Genomic DNA, 16,000 nt, shown 5'->3' on the forward strand with positions numbered 1-16,000 from the left:
CTCATAAAAATGAATCAACAAAAATATTTTTTACCATTCTTGAAAAAATTTACACATAAATTTCTATTGATAATAAAAATATTATTTGTTATTTAAATAATACATAATATTATTTTAAGAAAAATATTATTCAAGCATGAAGAAATTAATGATATTTCTTTCTCTTTCGAGTTGTTTTGCCGTATCGATTGCTCAGATCATTCTCCTTGGATCCTGTTCATTGATTATTATTTGTAATGCATGTAACTTGGCAATTGCCCCGACAGGGAGTAGAATGGACTTTCTCTTTCAGCCAATAGGAGTGCAACGGAGCATGGGAACTTTAAACTAATTACAGAGTAAATATTTCGGGAAAAGTACATTAGAAGTGCCATAACTTTTGTACGGTATTCACTTGAATGCCATAACTTTCAAAACGTTCACTTAAGTGTCATAACTTTCAAAAATCGTTCACTTGAGTGCCATGTTGACGTGGATGCCAAAAAAGCTGATGTGGCACGCCGGAAAGCTGACTTAGCTCGTCGGAAAGATGACGTGGCATTCCGGAAAGCTGATGTGGCACGTCGAAAAAATTCTTGTAACACTCAAGTGAACGATTTTGCTCCGACGTGACACTTAAGTGAATGATTTTTGAAATTTATGGCACATAAGTGAACGTTTTGAAAGTTATGGCACTCAAGTGAACTTCGTACACAAGTTATGGCATTCATGGTGTACTTATCCCAAATATCTCCTTAAAATGAAATTTTTGGCCAACAGGAGTGTAACGTAGCATGGGGAATAATATGGCATTTAAAAAAAAATTGATGCACTGTAAATATCTCATTAAAATGAAATAACAAATTCAAGTGTGACTAATCTCAAGATGTTGTTCAAGTTGCAAGTGACACAAGCCAAGGTTTTCGTGCCCCAACCGATTGTGCAGATGGCCGAGATGATCCCCAAACTTGCTGTGTCTTGGTCCCCTAAGATTTGTCTAGGGTTTTCTATGATATTCTAGAATATTTCCGAGAGCGGGTAAGTCGGTAATTATCCCATCTCTCTAGAAGTTTCCTAATGAATGTCGGCAATTGAGGAAACGGGAGGTGCGATCGTAACCGTTAGATGAGATAGAGATCTATGGTTGTAATTCAAGGTCCCCTACTATATCAAGGGGAGTCCTCTTTGTCATTTGATCATCCACAAAACGAATATCACAAAACATTCCTCCCCAAAGTCTCTCTCTTTAGAACTCTCTCTCTCTCTCTCTCTCTCTCTCTCTCTCTATGATGATCTAGGTGAAATATAGAGAAAAGGCTTAGCTCGGGTGCTCCAACGATACAAAGGAAACCTGAGTTGCCCCGTGGGTCGATCCCAAACTCCAGGCTCGTGACAAGTGGTATCGGAGCGACGTAGAGACGAGCTGTTCGTGAGGTTGACGAGCATCAAGCTGGTCGAGGCAATGTCAAACTCGGGGTAACCAACCCCATGACATCAACCCTACCAACATTGGGGTAACCGACCCCAAAACAGCTACATCAACTCGGATGACAAGTTCAAACATCCTCCTCTGCAGCCGTAGACGATTTGCAAAGGCGGCCATTGGACTCAGCAATGTCCAAAGAGAAATAATGGAAAAACTCTATACTCTATCGTCGTCAAGGATAATGGTGGCGAGGAGCAAAAAGAAGAAGAACCAAAGGGTACGTGACTTGGTGGCGTAGCTCAACTCAACACGTGTGAACTCAATCACCTTCAAAGAAATCCTCAAGGGCGTCAACGCTAAACTTCATGGAAGTCAAGGTACACGGCAAGACGTTCGTTGCCTTAGTTGATACAGGGGCGACAAACCTAATCCTCTCGAGTGAAGCGGCTAAGTGGTTGGGACTTCGCGTAGAACCTACTAAACATTTCTTCAAGTCGCTCAATTCAAAGAACAGCCAACTAAAGGCATTGTTAGAGGCGTTGAGATTCAAGTCGGCGGTTGGAAAAGAAAGCTTGTTTCGACATAATTCCGCTCGACGATTATGATCTCCTATTGGGTATGGGCTTCTTTGATAGGGCTAGTGCAATGGTTGATCCGAGAATAAAGTCAATAATCATCAACGATCCTAAATGCCCCTCGATCATAACAATGTTCAAAGGGATAGAAGAGACAAAGAACATCAACACGATTTAACTCGTGGAGAGAAAGACAAGTATTGAGACATTGCTTGAGTCAAGCACGAAGAATAGATCTTTGGAGAAGCCAAAGGAAGAGTGGGAGCTGCCTACGCAAACACAAAACACTTTGTCGATCAATATGTTGTTCCCAAAGGTAGAAGACATTGATGCGGTCAAGACAAAGAACGAGCCGCCGATGGCTCATGAAGCGGTCCAAGCACCGATAAAACCTCAAGTCCCGAAGCTGAAGAAGAAGCGCTCTTGTGGACGACACAACAAAAACCGGAAGAAACGGACGATTTAGGAGAAAGATGTGGGTGGCCAAAAGAAAAATTTCGCTGCGAAGAAACACCTTGAGCCAAGAGCATAGAGGACAGCGCTCAAATGGGTGGAGGAAAATGATACGGGCCAAGATTTTCATGCCCTAACCAGTCATGCTGATGGCCGAGATGATCCCCAAAACTTGATGTATCTTGGTCCCTTAGGGTTTGTCTAGGGTTTTCTATGATGTTCTAGAATATTCCCGAGGCAGGGTAAATCGATAATTGTCCCCTCTCTCTAGAAGTTTCCTAATGAATGTCGGTAGTTAGGGAAATGGGAGGTACGATCCTAGCCGTTATATGAGATAGAGATCTATGGTTGTAATTCAAGACCTCCTACTATATAAAGGGGCGTCATCTTTGTCATTTGATCATCCACAAAACGAATATCACAAAGCATTCCTCCCCCGAGTTTCTCTCTCTCTCTCTCTCTTTCTCTCTCTTTATGAAGATCCAGGTGAAATATAGAGAAAAGGCTTAGCTCGAGCGCTCTAATGATACAAAGGAAGCCCGAGTCGCCGTGCGGGTCGATCCCAAACGCTAGGCCCGTAACAAGCATATTCATAACTCCTTACTCAAGTTTTGAGTGCCGAATCACCGTAGTTACACATTCTAGAAGTCACAATCATGAGAACAAAATAGCAAGTGAAGTCCAGGTGATAGAGAAAAAGAAAAGTTACTTAGCTTCGTTTATTTGGCAAGAAAATGAATAATATGGAAAAAAATGATCACATCCATTACTTATAAAAATGAATTAATGAAAAATATCTCCGTATTTCTGTTAGGAAATCAACGACAATCCGAACAATAGCGAATTATCGCAGTGAAATAAAGAAATCTCCCCTCTTGTGCAAACCTAATAGGAAACGAAATAATAGAAATATATATCTAACAAAATATATAAATACCAAGCACCCACGAACACAAGGGAATTTTTGCATGAAAAATCTCCCCAATGTGAGGAGATAAAAAATCACGAGACCGGAGCTCACCCAAAAACTTCACTATCAATGAATTGGGTAGACAATGTTCTTCTCTAGTTAATATTAGAGGTACAAAGTAGAAAATACATCAAGAACACCATTCTTGGCAATACATGTGAATTCGTAAGATATCAACAATAAATCTCACCAAAACGCAAGTTTATATCTACCCATGAAAAATCTGATGAAAGAAGATCTAGATGAAAATCAAACCGATCGGATTCGAGAGCAATCGGACCACGAATCGACCTTTGATGTAAGCTCGATGAAAACCGAACGGTACCCTCTTTTCAGATTTTCTTCTCTCTTTCTTTCTTGCTTCCATGTCTGATAAAAAAGAACATCTTTTGTGGCTACGATTTAAAAGATAGTGAGAAACCCTATTTCTCCATATGTATCATCATACGAGCTCAAGCCTATGGGCTTGCACTTCATTGGGCTTTCTTCACATAGAAGTGAACCCAGCCAACACTTTCAAGTAAATGGTTAGACATAAATTGTTATAGATATTGGGAGTATTTTTTCATTAACTAATTATTTCAAGTGATACAAGTGATCTAACCAAGCAAAATCTTGATTAGCTTTTTTTTTTTTTTACGGTACCTTCTAAGTGGGACTTTAACATATGATTATCATAATTACTGTAGCGGTCACCATTAAGATGGGATTTCGATTTCTTTAGTATCCTCTATTTAGAAATAAACTCTACCTTACGACGTGAGTTGAAATTCGAGTGAGGGATCCGTGTATACGATTTACTAACAGTATGTGAAATCAGATTTATACAATGCATACACTTAATCCACGAATATAAATACATCCCTTACAATTGTCAAATCAATCCATTGGATCACCAAGGTCCACCCTTGTGTCGGCCTTCTTAGATGTTTTTACTTATGTCTGCATTTGATTAATTAGCAACAGAGGCGAATAAAAAAATAAAAAATAGTTCAGTACGAGAGCACTGCGCACACCGATGTACCCTCGCTGCAAACATTCACGTGCCGTTAATAAGTTATGAATTGAAGCGGATAATTAAGGAAAAAAGTTCATGTTTTGTATTTGGTGATTTCGTACGAACAATTTTCAGATCCAGGCATCAACAAATCCGAAAAATTCTTAATTAGCATGAAACTGAGAATGGGGACGTTGATCTCAAGCCTAATGATAGAGTAAACAAAAACTCAAATAGTTGCGTTCATTATAAGAATTTGCCTCACAAGTGCTCTTAAACACACTTAGTTTTCTAATTATGAAAATAAATCTTCAATTTTGAAAATATTAACTTTCTTGCTACGTGCTCAATTAAATCATCTTTTGAAATATTAAAAATTTCTATACCTCTTTATGCTTTTTAAATTAGTAATAATAAATTGTGAAAATCTCAAATAAGGTTTTGAAGTGGACCTTCTTTCAAATAAAGGACTGAAATGCTCTTATTTTATCAAATAAGAGCTTGAAGTGGATCTTGTTTCAAATAAGAGCTTGAAGTAGCTATGTCATTCTCAAAAAAGATCGACCTCCTTGGGCTGCTCAATGACATTGTCGTTCTTTACTTTTTTGATTTTTTTCTCTTTTTCTTTTCTTTTCCCATTTCTTTCTTTTCCTTTGTTGTTGCTTGTGAGGGCCCGATGACTCACCCGGGGGAGGTTGGGCCTCACTTGGGCGAGGGTCTAGGCGAGCGCACTCTCAACGGCCATAGAAGAGGCAACCTCGCCTTGCCCTCTCTAGTGGCCGTCAGGGCCCGAGATCGGCCACCAGTGAAAAGGGAGGGAGAAAACAAAAAAAAAAAAAACAAGAAAGAAAATGATGAAAATTTTTCAGAAAACATAAATGACGAAAATGCCGTTGACCGGCCACAAGTTTTGGCCAGCCACAGAGATGAGGCCCTTCTTTAAGACCGACATGGACAATTTAGGCTCATGTTTGAAACAATATCTATGTCAAGCCTTTATTTGAAACATTCCCTCGTAAATATGAGCCTTTTGACATTCTTGTAAACGTGATTTACTCTCCTGTAGAAGATATCAGTTGGTAGCATCGTAGTGTTTTAATCGTACTTAGGTATAATATGTATTAACCGATGCGTAAGATGGGTCAGTGAATGTGAGGCGCTTACTTAAATGTACACATGCCATGCGCCATATAATTCACTTTAAATTTTTTGGACTAGGTTCAGCATATTTTGCCTGTTGCATTCATCTCTCTCTCTCTTTCTTTCTTTCTTTCTTTTTTCGGTCGGATTCTAGTAATATGTCGTCAAAAGTGTGGTGAACTAGTTGGTGGCATGTTTTGGAAGAAGGCATTTAATTTGGAGACCTCATTAATTGGGACAACATGTGATGGCATACTACATTGCACGATCCACAGAGTTGACGTCACTCGTGAGGACTAAAATAATAGGATCCTAAAAAAAAAAATCAGGAAATATTAGATAAAAGAGGATCCGCAGGCTTTATTCGAAACGTACCTGCCCAGTTGTTTACTAAATGAATATATGTACAACTCTAAAATTGAAAGGCTCCATATGGATTGTTTATCAAATAATTTGCATGCATGCCAAGCGCTAAATTAAAACGATACATTCACATTGCAAACTTTTCTTTTTTTAATAAGTAAATTGAAGACGAGAGAGAAAAACTAAATGTTAAGCCGGCTTATAGACGGAACCCACTCGAACCCACAAGATGGATTTCAGCATTTATTTATTTATTTTTTTGGGTCGAAAGAATTTCAGCACTTAGACGAGTTCTTTTTTGACATCATTCAACAAATGCACTAAAGAGGTCTAACAGTTTAAGTTTTTAAAAACATTTATCAGTGGTCTCATAAAATCTCACATGGCGTCGAAACAAGAGGTCTTGAGTCAAATCTTTCTAGTCCTTACTTGCTTCCCTAATGAATTATTTTCACGCTTAGTATCAAGCATGGAGAGGGACTAATAGAATATTTAAATCTTAAGCCACACATTCCTCTAACAGCTTCACATGGTATTAGATAAGGAAGTCTTGAATTCAAATCTTTACAGACATTTATTCATCTCTCTAATTACATTTTTTCATAGACGTGTTAGAATACTTAGATATTAAACAACACATCATCGAATAACATAAAATTTTAAAATAATCAATAGTGATCTCACAAGACATCACCTTTTATGTACCTCACAGGAAGTTATGTAAACTATTCCTACACTCTCATGATCCGATCGATCCTGTCGTGGACGTCGGGGTCTGCAAAATCGACACAATGATCAATCCCAAGGGAGGGACTACTTGACAAAAATAATTTAGCGTTAACAGAGACAACGATGTCAGTGATTGGAGTCGAGTGATGTGGAGGTACGTGGTTTTGCCTTCATTCTCGTTGATGTCCATTTCACTGAATAAGGAGTAGTATTAATTTTAACATCTTCCGCCCAGGTAGAAAAATAAATAAATATATAAATCAATAAGGCCTTTCGGTCTATTTTTGAGAAAGATGAACTTAGATTGTTGCGACACGACGAAATGTGAAATTCAGTAGTGAAATGTGCTAAAAATTGAAAGGAACCCAATGTAAAGTGGACATAATTGTTTTCTTGTTTCGTATTTGGTTCAGCCGTATTTGAGTTTGTTGCTACCGAGCGGTCTTGCAATAAAAGACTCTTGAGTGCGTTGATGGTTAGTTGGCTTAGAATTTAAAGCAGATATGTTTCTCGATCTTAATGTTGCGGGCGTAATTTAAAAACAAAGAATGCGTTTCTGACAGTCCGACAATACTATCGGTTATTTCCGATCATAGATCCATATACCACCACCGCGTATTTTGTATAAGACACTCATTAATTAGAATATCACGGGCTCAAAAATAATGACAGTATTGTCGACTGTCCAAGCTAGCGGCTTCCTTCAAAAAAATAATTAATCGGCTCTACTTGCTAGATTACTTGGCTATGACAATCCATTGGGCCCACATGTGTACTTTTTTTGTGATGAGTTTTTTTTATGTACTATTAATAAGTTACAACTTAACCACCGGAACTGTCCATATTGTACGGAATAAGCGATCGAATAATAAAATAGACAGAACAAAAAATTAAATCGGACACCGGATGCACGAGGTTCGGTCGTAAAGACCTACATCCACAAGGAGGGCAACAATGAATTCCACTATAAAATAAATGATACACGAAGATTACAAACTAAACTCGAGTCATTCAAATACTTTAAGTGTTGCTCAGCCCTAATTATATTAAATAAACCACAAGTGTTTAGCCCTCATAATTCATAATGAAATAATCTCTCAGTCTCATGAAAGAATTAACACAAAATTTAACACAAAATTTAATCGGCTTCGATACTTGAATAGTTGACATAATATCACGAACAAAACTCACCGAAAAAACCTGTCACGCCCCACGGTCCTTTGAGGGTGCGGCACATCCACCAAAACCGCCTCTAACCCAAGATATGACTCACACGACAGACCATGAGATGAAACACGCAAGCGAAAGAGAAAAGAAATACAACCCCGACATTAAATACATGGATGAACAGGGATAGCAACTAGGTAAGCATATAAATATAATATTCACATTCAGGTCTACACATAAAAGTCAGAAAGGTTAATAAACTAAACACACCTAAAGATAAGTCGGAAGGTCTAGGGTTGACATCAAAATACTACGACACCACCCATCAAAAGTCTAACTCAAAAGAGTGCTCCTCCGGATCTTCACCTAGGCAACCTAACTACTCGGTAGAACTGTCCATCTCATCATCGTCTTCTGCTTCTTCTTCGATTGGAACATATTCGGAGAAAGTCTCAAAGTGTCCACCTAAAGTATCGTCCTCCATGACGTCCTTTGAGTAGGATATCTCGATCACTTCATGGTCATCTTCAGCTATCGGGGTCTTCTTAGGGATATTTCGGGAACCTACCACTAAGGCATATGCCTCAACCTCGATCTCAAGACAAGTGGGATGACACCAATCTGGGACTACTCCTAAAGGTACTTTAGAAGGGTGTAATCGACCCATAGTGCCACTATTCCCGACACGGCGAAACCAGGCTTCAAAACAGTGTGGTTGCAAATTTTCCTTACCCTCGCCGACCTAAACCGTAGTGCGCTTCCTAACATACACTATACCCTTTCTCGTTGGAAACTCGTCAAACTCCGCAGTCATCTCCTTTCGATTGCCTAAGCATTTCGGTAACATATCTCACAGCTTGGGGTTTGGAAAATGAATCCCACAACGGGGTGAGATTTACATCTCAGCAAATGAACCCTAAACCTAAACTAGACCACCCGTCCCACCGGACTATACAAGGCAGTCACAAGCGGGAATGCACCAATACGCCTAGCTCATGGCAAATAAACATCAAACGCTTCCATAAAATTGGCACGAACAAGAATAATTGTCAAATACATCACATATACACCATGAGACCCAAATTATCGCACTAGCATAGAATGAGTTAATAACTTTATAAATTATCATAGTATTACTACATACTCTCATCGCCAAGGCCTCCTAGCCGTGATGTGTTTCTCAAAGGGCTCAATAGGCAATTCCAACTATATAAGGGCTCTAGAGCCAATTTCAGTCATATAAGGGCTTTACAACCAATTTAAATAATACAAGGGCTCTACAGCTAATTTCAATAATATGAGGGCTCTACAACCAATCTCAATCACATAATTCACCAATCAATCAATTTCGCAACCCAATTCGTCCAATTGCGTCCAAGTGTTCAAGTAAGGTTTATAGAACACTTACACATAGGTCAAGCTAGCAAATTTCCAATCAAAATGAACCTCCTAGCTTAGCTCGATCACGGCCACAAGAGCAATTCGCGTGTACCTACGAAAATTTCATCGAAACTCATTCATTTCTCAAATCCATTGTGCCAATACTTCGCCAACACATCAATTAACATCCTAAGGTGCCTTAACGATGAATTTAAGACAAGGCGACACCATCCACAACCCCTAATTGATTCGGTTCACTAAGTCTCAGAATAGGGTAGTTTTCGGTTCTGCTGTACCCCATATCAATCAGTCCATAAATCAATCCCAAGCTTCATTTTATCACGAGATTAACTTGCCAAAACCTCAATCTACATGTCTAGTATACTCACCGAAAATTTGAAGTCAAAATGACGCCTTTAAGACCTCCAATTAGTCCGATTCTGATTCCGATTCCTTTAGGTGTGCAAATGGTCAGAATCTGTCCTCCGTAAATCACCTCAAATCAGCCATGAAAACTTTTCAAATCTCAACTAAACTTGCAACCCTGACTCAGCCAACCCTAGTACAAGATGTCTAGAAGATCTCACAAAAAATTTGAAGCCAATCGAAGTCTCTAAGAGGAAGAATGAAGGCTTTATCTCAGCTTGGACAGATTCTGTCCACTTTTAGGTTTGGGTCCGGTTCGGCCAAATGGGACCTCCAATCAACAAACTACCACTTGGTACTTGTAAAGGAGAGGCTAAGCGTGATGTAGGTAGTTGGCGCACAGTGAGATGATCACCGTAGAAGCCGCTCGAGATCAACGAAGATGGCGGTCAGGGCTAGTCGGGTGAGTAGGTTACGCTCGTGAGAAAAGAAGAGTAGGTCAAATGGTCAATAATGAATAATTATCCAAAAATTTACATTTGGCCTTATTTTCATAAATATCTTGAAAATCATTGACCACCATTGACCGTCTTCATCTCACATTTTCGGCAGCCATGGAGTAGAGCCAATTGACTAAAATGCCCTTTAAATAACTTAAAGCAAGGTTTAGGCTTAATGGGCAAAATGGTAATTTTACACTTGTGGTCCAAAAATTTCGATTTTTTTCCAAATCAAATTACCATCGACGAGGTGACGTCCAAATTCATATCCAATGTTGGAATTCTTCATTTCCATTTTTCCCAATTTCGAGATTCCACTTGCCGATTCATTTTCTTTCGAACGTAGCTTCAGTTTATCTCAAAAGAACGGGTGGCTTTTGCAGCAACATTACGTGTATCGACTCGGTGATTTTTATCGTTCTTAGGTTTACTCAAGTCATGACCATTTTGGTTGTCATGTAATTGTGAAGGTTTATCACTAGTCCCTTAAGTCTCAATCATTAGCGTTCGATTTAGAAAAATCTCGCAAATCATACATTGGTTAAGCGGAATCACCTATGCCCCAATTATATAATGCTAGCAATGGATTTCATAATCGTCCTTAAATCAGCCTTTACCAGTTCTAAATATTCCCTTGGCAATGATTATGGTCAAAATGCCAATTCCTATTCGAGTTTCCTAGGTCACGTACCTTGTTGTGCGTTAGCCTTTCCCTTTCCGGTCGGTGTACTCGGGATTGATCGGGTCCAAGCGAAATAAAACTGAATTACAACGATAGATATTCTTCATTCAATAGTCTCAAAATGGTAGGAAATTTAGAATGTCACAACTCTTCTCCCTTACAAAAATTTCGTTCTCGAAATTTGCTACAACTTACAACTATTCAAACAAATGGGGATATTGACACCTCATCATTTCTTTGCTTACCCATGTAGCGCCTTCAATTCCGTGATGCTCCCAAACTACTTTGACCGACGGAATTGTCTTATTCCTCGAACTTGCTCCTTTCGATCCTCGATTCTAACTAGATTTTCTACATACGACACTCTGTCGTCTACCTCGATAGTCTCATAGTCTAAAACATGAGTCGGGTCGGGCTCGTACTTTCTCAACATCGACACATGGAATATATTGTGAATCTGCGACAAACTTGGTGGCAAAGCAAGACGATATGCCAATGTCCCAATTCTTTCCAATATCTCGAATGGACCTACATACCTTGGGCTTAACTTCCCTTTCTTACCGAACCGAGATAGCCCTCGCATAGGTGACACCTTGAGAAAGACGTGATCACCCACCTGGAACTCCAAAGGCTTGCGTCTTTTATCGGCATAGCTTTTCTGACGACTCTGAGCTGTTTTAAGTCTTTCTCAAATAACCTTAATAGCCTCAATTGATTGCTCCACCAATTCTAGGCATGTTATACTCCTTTCGCCAACCTCATTCCAGCATATTGGTGTTCAAGCATGCTCGCCATAAAGTGCCTTAAATGGTGCCATTCGGATGCTTTGCTGGTAGCTATTATTATAAGTGAATTCCACTAAATGCAGTCGGCCCTCCCATCTACCTTTAAAATCAATAACACATGCTCACAGCATATCCTCGAGTGTTTGTATTGTCCTTTCGTATTGTCCATCAGCCCGTGGATGGTATGCTGTACTAAACTACAACTTTGTTCCCATGGCATCCTGAAGACTCTTCTAGAAATTTGCCATAAACTTAGGATCCCTATTCGTCGTTATTGTGATTGGCACTCCATGCAATTGTACAATTTGACGCATGTATAATTCGGCATATTTATCCATTGCAAAATCCTTGCGCACAGGAATGAAATGTTCAGATTTGGTCAGCCTATCTACGACTACCCAAATCGAGTCATGTCCCCTCTGACTCCTCGGTAATCCCATCACAAAGTCCATTGTTACATGCTCCCATTTCCATTCCGGAATTTCTAAAGGCTGGAGTAATCCACTAGGCTTGCAATATTGCCCCTTTATTTGTTGGCATGTTAAACACTTTGCGACATACTTAGCCACATCCACCTTCATTCCATTCCACCAGTAGTGCTAACGTAAATTCTGATACATTTTTGTGCTACCGGGATGAATACCGTAATTGCTCCTATGAGCTTCGGATAAAATCCTTTCTTCAAGTTCCTCGTCAGCAGGTACACATAAACGTCCGTGAAATTTCAAAATCCCATCTTCTGACACTTGAAACTCGGGTTTTCTTTTCGCAATGTCCATCTCGAGGATTTTCTGAATCTCGGGATCCGTAGACCGCAAAGCCTTGATTCGTTCTCAGATTTTGGGTTCAATCCTTAAGGTTGCTATAAACTCGAATGCCGACAAACCTCCAACTTAAATTCAGAATCCCTTAGTCCTTCGAGCAAAGACCATCCTTTAACCAACAAACACGCTATGCTTGACTTTCAAGCGAGTGCATCCGCCACTCTGTTTGCTTTGCTCGAGTGGTACGTAATGTCGTAATTGTAATCCTTGAGTAGTTCCATCCATCCACGCTACCTCATGTTTAATTCCTTTTGCAAAAATAAGTACTTCAACTCTGATGATCCGTATAAATTTGGAATCGTTCGCCACACAAGTAATGCATCCAGATTTTCAGGGCGAAAACAATCGCAGCTAATTCCAACTTGTGCGTAGGATAGTTCTTCTCATGAGGTCTCAACTGTCGCGAGGCATAAGCGATGACTTTTTCATGCTGCATCAACACACACCCTAATCCTTTAGCGAAGCGTCGCTATATATCTCATAACCTCCAGGTCTAGAAGGGATTGTTAATACTGGTGCGATCGTTAAACGATGCTTAAGTTCCTAGAAACTCCTTTCACACTTATCCGTCCACTCGAATCTCACATCTTTCCTAGTTAACCTCATCAACAGAGTAGCTATGGATGAAAACTTTTTCACAAATTGCCTATAGTAACCTGCCAATCCCGGAAAACTTCGAACTTCGGTAACTATTGTGGGTCGAGGCCAATTTATCACTGCCTCAATCTTTGCAAGGAAAGTCACTTTATTCAGCTAAAATTCGCATTTACTAAACTTGGCGTAGAGCGAATGCTCCCTCAAACTCTGTAGGATAATCCTCAGATGTCTTTCATGTTCCTCATTACTCCTTGAGTAAATCAAGATGTCATTGATGAAGACAATGACAAACCGATCCTAGAATTCCTTCAACACTCGATACATTAAACCCATAAATGCAGCTAGGGCATTAGTTAACCCGAAAGGCATAACCGTGAACTCATAGTGTCCATACCTCGTTCTGAAAGCCGTCTTCGGTATGTCCTCTTTCTTAATCCTCAATTGGTGATAACCAGTTCTCATATCTATTTTAGAAAACACCGAAGCTCTTTGTAATTGATCAAACATATCATCAATCCTTGGCAAGAGATATTTATTTTTAATAGTCACCTGATTTAATCGCTCGTAATCAATACATAAACGCAGAGATCTATCATTTTTCCTTACAAATAACACCGGTGCTCCCCAAGGCGACACACTCGGTCGAATGAATCCCTTATCTTGCAACTCTTGCGTTTGAACTTTCAGTTCTTTCAATTCTGACAACGACATTCTATAAGGTGCCTTAGCAATCAATTCCATTCCAAGGGCTAACTCAATTATGAATTCAATTTCCCTTTCTCGAGATAATTCTGGTAATTCTTGAGGAAATACGTCGGGAAATTCTCGTACTACCGCAATATCCTCCAACTTGAGTTCCCACACAGTCATGTCTACAACCGCAGCCAAATACACTTGGCATCCTTCTGCGATTGACTTCTCCACTTCGAGTGACGATATTAAAGGAATCAAGGTTTCACCACGACTCTCTACCAATCCATAGCTAGGACGACTATCGGGGTTAAACTAAATCACTCGGTTACTACAATCAACTAGAGCTTTTTGTTTACTCAGCCAATCCATCCCAATAATCACATCAAAATCATACATAGGCAGCACGACCAAATCTATCCTTTCTTCGTTACTACCAATAACTATCCTACGGTCTGCACAACCTAGCAAGACTAGCACATCATCCTTTAACGGTGTACTAACATGCAATATCACATTCAGCGGTTTCAATTCCATACCCACCAAATCAAGAACCGAGCGGATATAAAGGAATGTGAAGCTCCAGGATCAAATAAAGCATATGCAACTTGATCACATAAATAGACCATACCCGTGACCATGCTAGACACTTCCTCCGCCTTTTCGCGTGCCACAACATAAACTCTTCCTTGAGCTGGCGGCTGATTTTGATCGTTGTATTGAATTATGGCTGACTATCCAATCTGTGATCTTTGACCTTGAGTTCGGTTCCCCAGAGCTTGACTCGGATAATTCCTTATGTGGTGACCCAACTAGCCACACTTAAAACATGCACTCGTCCCATCGGGACATGGCCCGCTTCCATGCCTTCTACCACAAAGACGACAACTCCCATTCGATTGATATTCTTTTGAACAGGAGGTACAAAGCGTCTATTATCCACCATCGGTCTCTTACCAAATCGCCTATTATCTCTCGAAGGAGCGAATCGCGATCCAGAAGCGACGGCTCTTTCTTTCATATCCTCTCGTATCATTTGGCTTCGCTCATAAATTTCCTTATAAGTCCTCAAATTCATGGCCACCATATGACTGCAAAGTTTTAGCCTCAATCCATCTTTGAATCTTCGCGCCTTCTCCAATGGGTCCTCAAGCGACCTCGGCGTGTACTTCAACAGTCTAGTGAACTTAGCTTTATACCGATCCACCGTCGGTTGATTACGGTGCAATTGCTGGAATTCCACTCCTTTCTCGTCTTGTTTTCAAGAAGTACTTATCGTTAAACGCAACAGTGAAGGCAGCCCAAGTCATGGCAGTGCCTCTAAGAAACACCCCATCTTTCATAGCATTCCACCAATCATTGGTTGTGCCATCCAATTGAAACGCAGTCAACAATACCCTTTCCTCGTCTGTGCATTTCAATACTTCAAAAGCTTTCTCTAACTTTTCTATCCATCTTGACGCTAGCTCGGGATCTTCGGTGCCATCAAACTAGGTCGGCTTCGGTCTCATAAACCGCTCAACTAATCGACCCATCTGCCTAGCCGGATTCCCTTCATTCTAAGCATTGCCTATCTCAACACCCTGGTCATTATTCTCGTTAACCCGGGCGTTACCAACTCCAACGCCCTGACCATTGTTGTTATTCGTCCCGTCATCTCCAATGTTATTATTCATCGCGTTAACAGCAGCCATGGCAGCTCCTACGGCTTGGGCAATAGCGGCATCTCTATCTTGAGCTTGCCTGTCTAATAAATCACCAATTCGTTCCAAGGCTCTCGGGACTTCATCCATTCTAGGATTCTTCGCCATAAGTGACTTCGAGCTAGAAGCTCTACCCTTAGGTCTCCCAGGTTTGCGATTCATCTTGGTTCACACTTACCGCACTTGATTCACTAGAATTCCGTCACAGAATTAGAGGCCTCCGTCATCTACTCAAGTCTAGTAATTATACATTACTCAAGTAGCAATCATAATCACAACATCCAACCACTCAATCACACACCGTAACACATTAATCAAGGATGCACGATCGTACCTCAAGTCCGATCGCATCCGCAACTTAGTATAATCAAAACAATTATTCACTCATCAAGCCAACATCCATAATCAATTCATGTGCTAGTACGATACTTGGTCATCATCACCTATTCACCACAATCATGCTAATTTAAGATGTGAATCACTTACGCCAATTCATATGCCATGCATTTCGTGCTTAACTCTATCGAGTTCTCCCTATGGTCTCACTACCCCCACCATCCAAATTCCATCACTCCTTATCACTCCAATCCTCAATCAACTTGGATTGAGCCGACTTTGCTCTAATACCAAGCAAAATGGGGGATGTCACGTCCCGCGGTCCTTTGAGGGCACGG

At 40.2% G+C, this 16,000-nt stretch overlaps 1 pseudogene; it reads right to left on the reverse strand.

Moving 5' to 3' along the window:
• Nucleotides 1-10,924: 10,924 nt before the first annotated feature.
• Nucleotides 10,925-15,488, reverse strand: LOC125316429 (annotated as a pseudogene).
• Between the last annotated feature and the right edge of the window lie 512 nt (nucleotides 15,489-16,000).

Source organism: Rhodamnia argentea, chromosome 9, assembly GCF_020921035.1.
Source record: "Rhodamnia argentea isolate NSW1041297 chromosome 9, ASM2092103v1, whole genome shotgun sequence".
NCBI lineage: Eukaryota > Viridiplantae > Streptophyta > Magnoliopsida > Myrtales > Myrtaceae > Rhodamnia > Rhodamnia argentea.